Below are 9,792 nucleotides of genomic sequence, written 5' to 3' on the forward strand. Positions count from 1 at the left end.
ATTTTTATCGCTTATAAATTTAGATTTTGTTATTGTTGTTTTTTCAAGCGATACATATGGTTAATTAATAATTAATATGAGCTTCGAGGCGGAGCCAATATTAACCATATGTATCGCTTGAAAAAAACAACAATAACAATATATATATATATATATATATATATATATATATATATATATATATATATATATATATATATATATATATATATATAGGCAGTATTTTTTTTCTTTTATGTGCGTTTCATTAAATAGCACAGACAATTCTAGTTTATTTTTCTTGTAATCCTCCTTTTCTCTTTCTCGGACCATTTTCTTTTTTCACTCGAAAAAAATATTCGGAAAATGGTCCAACAAAGACATAAGTAGGATTACAAGAAAAATAAACAAGAGTTGTCTGTGCTATTTAATGAAACGTGCATATATATATATATATATATATATATATATATATATATATACATATATATATATATATATATATATGTATATGTATATATATGTATATATATGTAAATGTATATATATGTATATATATATGTATATATATGTATATATATATGTGTATATGTATATATATGTATATATATATGTATATATATGCATATATATATGCATATATATATTTATATATATATGTATATATATAAATATATATATGTATATATATATATAAATATATATATGTATATATATGCGTGTGTGCGCGTGCGTATGCGTGTGTTTATTCGTCTTTTCATTCCTTCTTGACTCTCTTTTCTTTCTGTCTTTCTTCCTCTTTGTTTCGTCACACGCTTTATTTCTCACAGACATGTTGTCTTTTCCTACTCTTCTTCTTTTTTTTTTTTTACAAAGGTATCACCACATTATCAAGGCCCAGAGGCCACTCAAGGATAAGGGTTAAAGAGTGTACAGTAGAAATTGGTCAATATAGTAATCATTAGTAATGAAAATTTGGTAAATTTAATAACTTATATGGAACGGCTCATCAAGAACTTATTTACTTTAGACTTGAACACAACCATATTGTAGTCAGCCGGAAAGCAGGAAAACGGAAGACAATTCCACAGGCGTGCAGTTCTAAGAAAGAAGCTTTGTTCATGGAATCTACGTTTAGGTTTAGGCACAGATAAAGAGTGGGGGAAATTATTGATAGTGTTTACAGCTAGACGAGTGTTTCTTGTGAAAGTTTGGCGAGGGGGGACCATAGATTGAAGCTCAGTTGAACACTTTCCATGAAAATAACGATACATCAGAGACAAACTCGCAACATCTCTTCTGTGAGATAGAGGTTGCAAGGAGGAGAAAAGGACATCTCCTACGAGGCTACGAAGTCTATTTTGAACTCTATCAAGGCAGGACAAGTCCTTTCTAGCAGCTTCTGCCCAGATGTGGCAACAGTATTCCATCCTTGGACGTACCTGGCTCTTATATAGATAGAGAATAGCATCAGCAGTGAGATATCTACTGGATCGATAGAAAGATCCCACCATTTTTCCAGCGGCCTTGGCAACAGATTTGATATATGTGTTCCATTTAAGATCAGGAGTAATGGTCAAGCCCAGAATCTTGTCAAAACTTGAGGCCTCCTGAAGACGAGAGCCATTCATTTCAATTGATGACAAATGTGGATTAGAATGTTGATGATGTAAAGAGAGAAGCTTGGTTTTAGATGGATTAAAAGTAACCAGCCACTCCTTTCCCCATTGTACTACGTGCTCAAGATCAGAAGAGAGAGAATTGGAGAGAACTTGGTCGTTTACTGTCTTAAATGTGGTACCATAAATCTGTTTTAGTTTTCTATTCTCTTTCTTTCTCTCTGTCTATCTATACATCTATCTATCTCTGTTTTGTTACAGGCTTTATTTCTCACAAAAGGCGCACTGTCTCTTTTTAAAAGTCTTATGCGCTCGCCGCTTTTCATAGTCTCTTTCTCTCTCTCCTTCTTTCCGTGTTATGTCTACCTATCCTTCCATCCATCTTTACTTATTACTTACACTGATCGTGTCTCGCGAAACATAGATTAATGCAATTTATTGGACAATGGGTCTTCGCGCAATAGACAATCTTCTAATTACCCGGATGACGAATGGCTTCTAAAGACCCCAAGGTGATGCACAGACATCGCAATCATCCTTTATTTAATAATTTGGAGGGCGTATTTCATACAGCTCGTCTTTCAAAGACTAATTTGTTACCAAACTCTGTTGTTTTGTACAAGCAAGGATGTATTTCGCATGATAAACTCATCATACGTTAATACACCAAATAGAGGAACCTATCGAGGAAACAAACTCACTTTATTAAACGATTCATACAAACAATACACACGGTGTTTCTATTTATGCGTTTCACAAGCCATTCGCGTATTTATAATATATTGGTTTCCCTTTATCTCTTACTATTTCTCTCTTTACTTTTTCTCTCCCTCTTACCCTGTTCTTATATCTATCTATCTACCCATCTATTTGTCCATCTATTATCTATTTATCTATCTATTTATCTATCTTTTTATCTATCTATTTATCTATCCCCGTCGGGGATAACCATAGGAGGGTGCCTCTGCAGAAACTCTCATCAGCTCTCTCCATCCGGTCAGGCCCGTCCATTCCCTGATATTTTCCTCTCATCTCTTCTTTTGTCCTCCACGCCTTCTTCCTCTCCTTCTTATCTCCTACATTATTGTTTTAGCAAGCCCTGTTGATCTCTTTACATGGTCGTACCACTGTAATTTGCTCCGTTTTACAGCGGCTAAAAGATTTACATAAAGCCCACAAGTTTGCTTAATGTTGTAGGTTACTTCGTCATTTATAATGTGTCTTTGGTTTCACTTAATCTCAACTGCTTCTATCCCCTTTTCAGTCTCTGCTGTTAAAAACTCACGATTCACAAGCACGCAGGGATATTGATGTTACCAATGAGGCATGAGTCTGATGAATTGGCCAAACTACCGTATCCCTCAGAAAGCTCAACCCAATATAGAAAGATAGAAATATCACTAAAATCAAAGATCAAACTTATGCACACATTAGTAACATCAATTTTTCTATCTATCTATCTATCTATCTATCTATCTATCTACCTACCTACCGATATGCTTTACTCCTGTTCGCTCCAAACATAGCATTTTGTCACTTAGACATAAGGGGCTGCTAATTGGGGCCACGTCTACATGTGAAGAGATGAGAAAGTTGTCTGTTAACATTGCCTTTAATTTTTGCGTGCTAATATAAGGAAAAAATTACAAAGTCCAACAATCCGAGGGAAGAAACGCAGAGTAGAAGCGCATTCCGATATCTAGTGAAGAGGGGGATGGGTTTGTTGGAGGTATGTATGTCGAGAGAATACAAATGCAATGAATTAGTCAGAGCACATTACATTACAGTACTTCTAAAACATACAGGAATGCAACATTATGGCGATGGGACAGAGTTGGAGCTTCGTTGATAGTGTGAACCTATTAGATTGGAGACTCTTTTGGGGATTAAGAGAGAGAGAGAGAGAGGGGGAGGGATATACTAGTGGTGGATGCATCAGACCAGATGTAGTAACAATACTCCATGTATGTAGTAACAATGCTCCATGTATGGGGTAAATGATGGCTTTGTAGAAATTGATGGGATACCTATCGAATTATTGCTATTTGGAGGTGATGGAATTATTAACGCAGTCCATACAATTATTCTTGCTGTTTGTTATGGAAATGCTGATTGGATTGATGCAATAATTAATCCCAATTTATAAAGGAAAGAGGTTAAAATCTAAGTTTGGTGATTTTAGAGGCATTAGCTTACTTGAAGCAGTGGGAAAAGTTTTAACAAAGATGTTGCTAAATCGTTTGTTGAAATGGATTTGTCCGTCTATCATCAATCATGTGGCTTTAGATCTGGCCGCGGTACAATGGACATGATATTCTGAACACGACAGCTAAGGGAAAAATTTGTGGAACAGCAAGTGCATTCGTATCAAGATTTTGTCCTGACAAAAGCTTTTGATACTTTCAATCGCAATGCACTCTGGAAGATTGTTAGGAAACTAGGCTGCCCTACTAGTTTTATGGAGTTGTTTCATAATACCATAATATGAAAGCCGAGTGAACTTAATGGATCTTTATTTGATGCAATTTCAGTTGAAAACGGTGTGAAACAAGGTGACATACTTGCTCATACATTATTTTCCATATATTTCGCTGTGATACTAGTGCATGCTTTTAACAATTGCGATATTGTGGTGAAGATTCGGTTTCGCAAATCAGGTTAACGTTTTAACCTTAGATATCTCAACGTCTTTCACAAGTCATTCATAAAAAAGGATCGCATATGCCTTACTAAGTATGTCAACATAGACATTGCTATGTAGTTATTGTGTTCTAAGGATTTTTTCTAGTTCATGTTTAAAAATTATTTCAATAAAAAAGTTATAGGTATATTGTGTTTTTCTCAACCTCATTAATTACTTGACACACTGAAAGAAGTAGTTGAATAGTATTGTAAGAACTTTCTCAAAGTTTCATGGATTTTTATTTACTCGTTCCTTAAATACTAATAAAATTCTAAACTCGTTAATAATTTGGTATGCAGTGTGGAAGGTATCTCAAGTTATTGGAAATGTTTCACCAAATTTGTATTCAAAGAATACTTAATATTTACTGGAGGACTCTAACGCCTGACACTGTGGTTCTTGAACAATCAAATAGTATTAGTATAGAAATGAAAATCATTCAAAATCAGATGCGCTAGGCCGGGCACTTGGTTAGGATAAAGGACAAAAGACTTCCTAAACAACTGTTTTATGACGAGATAGTTAGGGATAAGAGACTAAAACAAAAACCAAGAAAAGAGTTAAAGGATTCTACTGGAAACAACTTGAAAACACTTGAGATGAATGTATATTATATTATTCTGGGAAAGAGAGAAAGTTGTAAGATTTTTAAGGTAGCGTGTAGACTTTGCTGCCTTAAAAATGTTTTAATAAAGCAAGACGAAAATATAATGATAGAGAAATTACAACAGGAACTGAAGTGCACTATATGTAGCAGATACCTTTTGTCAAAAGCTGATTTTGTAAATCACCTGAAATCATACAATCAAGGACAGTAACGAGTCTCATGAGGGGACACATCTAGCAACGCTAAGTTGTCATGTTTCTGGTTTAATCTACAAATCTAAATGTAGCCTGACACGACATTCGAGGATTCACAATATTGTAATGCGATTACCTTTACAAGAAGGAAAAGTTTTATGCCAAATATGTGTACTTTCATGTCGGCCTAAAGCTGAATTAAAAAGTCGCATACGTTCACACAGATGCACTGAATAGATCATCCATAATAACATACTAAAATTTGAATCATTTGCAAAAGATAGAAAAAGAATTATAACAATTATTTATTTATTTATTTTCAAAATAGGAACGTTCAAAAGTAAGGGACAAAATTGAGAAAAACAATGTAAACAGTATGCTATATTCAAATCTTGGATTACCTCTAAAGAATAAGGCTTACATAGTCATTTGTAAACGTTACATCAACCGGTACCATGGTGAAACGCCAAAAACTTGATTGCTCTGTGAGACAGGCTATTGTGAAGCTACACAAGGAAACGCAGACCATTAGAGAAATTTCAGAGAAAGTGAAACATTCCAAAAGTGTTGTAAGCAGGATTGTTAAATCCTACAATGATACTAGCAAAATAGTGTTTTTAAAACCCGCAGACCCCTCAAAACTTCGACAAAAGAAGATCGAATAATGCAGCGTATGTCATTAAAGGACTGTCTTGCACAGAAAACAAAGGGTAATGAATAGTACTGCATGTGATAATGTGTCAACGCAGACTGTTCTAGATGACTGCAAGAAATAGGGATGTTTAATCGATACCCAGGGAAGAACACTTGTTAGTTCGAAGAATAAGAAGAGATTAAAGTTTGCAAACAGGTAGGTAATTTGGGCATGAAAATTGTGCAAGAGTATTTTTAAGTGATGAAAGCAATATTAATTTATTTTGAAAGATGGAAAAAGCAATGTAAAGAGACGGATTGGTGAAAGATTAACTGCAAAGAAAACTGTCAAGTTTGGGGGCGGAAGCATCATGGTATTTGGAATGTTTTCTAGCTAAGGTATAACGCCTCTTGTCCGGTTACAAACTCGTGTAAACGCGCAGATCTATAAAAACATTGTTCAAGATCATGCTGTGCCAATCATACAGAATTCAGGTTTCGATAGGGCTACCTTTATGCAAGATAGTGCCTCATGTCACAAGGCAAATATTTCGAAATTATGGATTGGCTATCGCAAAGTCCTGACTTAAATCCAATAGAAAATCTTTGGGAGACCTTACGAGTGAAAGTTATGGAAAGAAATTCGACTAACACGGAGGATTTTTGGGTGAAACTTCAAGAAGAATGGTCTAAAATTAGTATCGAGGGTTGTCAAGAACTGATTCGTTCTTGTAGTCGAAGATGTGAAGCTGTCATTGAGAGCAAGGGCTCATTTACTAAATATTGATTGTATATTATTTTTATGGGTTTTTTCGCAGTTTACATTGTTTTTCTCAATTTGAGCCTTTACTTTTGGACGTTCCTATTTTGAAACTAAATAAATGTTATAATTTTTTTTCTATCTTTTGCAAATGATTCAAATTTTAGTACGTTATTATGGATGATGACGATTACCAGTTGTCAAAATTCCAGCTTTTCACAATTGTTATTTCTAACAAATATTAGGTTTTAAAATGTTGTCCCTTAGTGTTGGACGCTGCTGTATATGATTGTTATATATATCCTTTTTTTCGCATTTAACTCTTTCAGGATCTTTTGGTCTATGTATAGTAAATCATGTGTTCCTCTTTATTATTATTATTATTATTATTATTATTATTATTATTATTTACTGACTTACTTAATTACGTTCTTACTTTTATATTTACTTGTAATTATCTTTTTATTCATTGCTTTAAACACGACAAGAAAGAATGGCTTCATTCATGTTTCTATGAATAAGAAAAAGACAACTGTTTTTCTCGCTTCATTATTTTCTCCGGTTGTTCATGTTTTATATGCTACTCTCTATTTTTAGAAAATACAGGAAAATATTTAATCACACCAAAAAGGAAGAGTCACACTTTCAGATTTTCTAATGGTGTTGCATACCCAAATGCAGCCCGTCGTTAGGGTCACAAGAATAAGTCAGAGGTATGTTTTTGTTTGCCTTGATGCATCTGGGTACACTTATCTCAAAATATTCGTACTATATCGAAAGGACAACTTCCAACTGTCCGTGATTTAACACTAGTTTTTTTTTTGTTGTTTTTTGTTTTGTTGTGTTTTTGCTTTAATTTACTTGTCTAATAAGTGGATCACTGGTTATATGTATGCCTTTAATGCCATTGATATTTTCTGTGACCAAGTGTTTTAAAAGACAACCCCACCTTGTCCGACATTCCTGATGTGAAATGGAAGATTTACATCAAATCCGTTGTCAGGGTCGCAGGAACCAAAGATTGGATCATATAAGCACTCCAAAAGATATCTTAATCTTGCCGCAATCTTCTATATGATTGAGAGCCAAATACGCTTTAAGATGAAGTACAGTTGCTGCGAAAGATATGCTTAATGCATTCTTTTCTGCCTGGACAGGGTATAACACCAGCTTCGAAATCCGGTGGAGGTCCGTATTCCCTTCTTTGCAACCTCTTTCTCACAGAAGAGGCGTAGTGAGTCTATCTCTGCTCCATCGTTATTTTAAGGCAGGTGCTCGACTTAGTTTTTATCTATGACCCGCCCCAACCACTGTAAGGAATTCACAACAAACACTGGTCTACCTACGACCGCTGTTAGCAATTTACCTTACTCCATATCTCTGCCTAAAACTAAATGAAACTTGAGCAAAGTTTCTTTTCTAGAACTGCTTGTCTGTGGAACACAATACTAGGATCTTCTTCCCAACTGGTCGTTTAAAAGTTCAATGCAAACAAATTCTTGTTGAGTTGTCTTCTTAATTAATTTACACCAATTTCCACTATTACTAATCATTACGATGTCGTCTCACCTGGCACTTATTAACCCTTATCTTCGAGTTGCCTTTGGGCCTTAATAAGTTGTGGCTCTCTTTTAAATAAATAGCTGAACGACAGTATGTACGTGTGCTTGTAACCAAGTTTGATGTAAGAACATCCCATTTCGTGTCCTTATCTCATTGCATTAAATTTTCTGTTTACATCTGTCAAGAACAGGTGCTTTCATATTATAATTAAAAATTGTTAATATAAGACCTTTTTTTGAAGTTACACTTGTTCAATATATATTGATTTGCATACGTAAATCAAACGTAAATATAATTGTAAAAAAAAAAAGATTGTATAAACTTAATAATAAAGTAAAATACAAATTTTATCATATAATCAGTGTATTATAATTATGCTCCAAAAATCTTGTATCAACAAATATCGTTTACGTGGTTCAGTTTTTTGTTTTTTGTTCTTTTTTTGTAATAACATCTACAGCACAAAAATATTATAAAGCCAAAGTAAATGCTAAATGATCAAAAGCACGTGAAACAAAACAGCCAACAAACTCTAGAACTTATTTCATATAGCAGACTATAATAATTCCATTCGAACGTCAAATGTACAAAAGAAAAAGAAAATATACCATTATATAGAAAAAAACTGTGTGTTTGTGTGTGCGTGTGTATGAGTTCGTTCCCTATGGACTTGGAAACGGTTGGTCCGAACGTTTTGAAATTCCACACAAAGGTACTTGATGTGTCTTGAAGCCTTCTTACGTAGGTTTTGTCTCCGACTGCGTTTGATAAATAACAAAAACCGAGAATCGAAAAATATAATTAAAAAACGAAGTCCGATTTTGAACAAAGTAAACACCTTTATACAAGCTAACACCACAAGTTCATTTAAGAACTTGTAACATGTGCACAAGCAGATTAACCCAGGCTATAAAATCAACAGTAGATTTTTATAAGGGGTGCGCGTTCGAAATGAATGTTTCTTTTTAGAACACAATTAAATCATGATACTTCACTTTTGTACGTTTACCTTTAATTCAAGTGATTATGAAAAAATAAGTAAATAAAATCAATAATTGGTTCTTTCATAAAACTCGTTTAAATAAGTTTCTTTCTTTAGTCTGACGAGGTGGGTCTCTTTAAATAGGAACTTCACTGAAACATGTATGCACATATGTAACCAATAATGTTTGTATAATAAACAGACTATATATTTCTCTGTCCTTCATTGAGTACTTTTTTTTTTAATTTATTACATTTTCACCCCAAACAAGGCACATTGCAACTTTGCTGTAGGGGGTTACTATCAGGGGCAGCAACTACTGGGGTATTATGTTGAGATTTGAGCAGCAAGATGTTGGTTCACGTTACACTTGAACTTCTGCATATCAGTACAGTTGGAGAAGCAGGGACCTGGAATGGAATCCAAGAGTCTAGCGGTTCTGGGGAAGAAACTACTGGAGTAGAAAGATCTTTTACATCTAGGGATCTCTATTGTGTGGGGTGGGTGGGATTTAGCTGCCTGTCGGGTTTGTTGAGGGTGTCTACGTCGTGGGGGCACAAGTGTCTACAGTTCGTCAGAGCATTTACCACTAAAATACTTGTAGAACAGACGGAGGGATGCAAAATTTTGTCGATGGGACAGAGGTTGAAGCTTAGATGCCAGTTCAGGGCCTATCAAATTGGCGACTCTCTTTTGAACCTTGTCTAGGAGCGAGAGACAAGTAGCAGATGTACCAGTCCAAATGTGACAGCAATACTCCATACATGGGCGA

Source organism: Euprymna scolopes, chromosome 8 (genome assembly GCF_053919585.1).
Source record: "Euprymna scolopes isolate OS-2025 chromosome 8, ASM5391958v1, whole genome shotgun sequence".
Lineage (NCBI taxonomy): Eukaryota > Metazoa > Mollusca > Cephalopoda > Sepiida > Sepiolidae > Euprymna > Euprymna scolopes.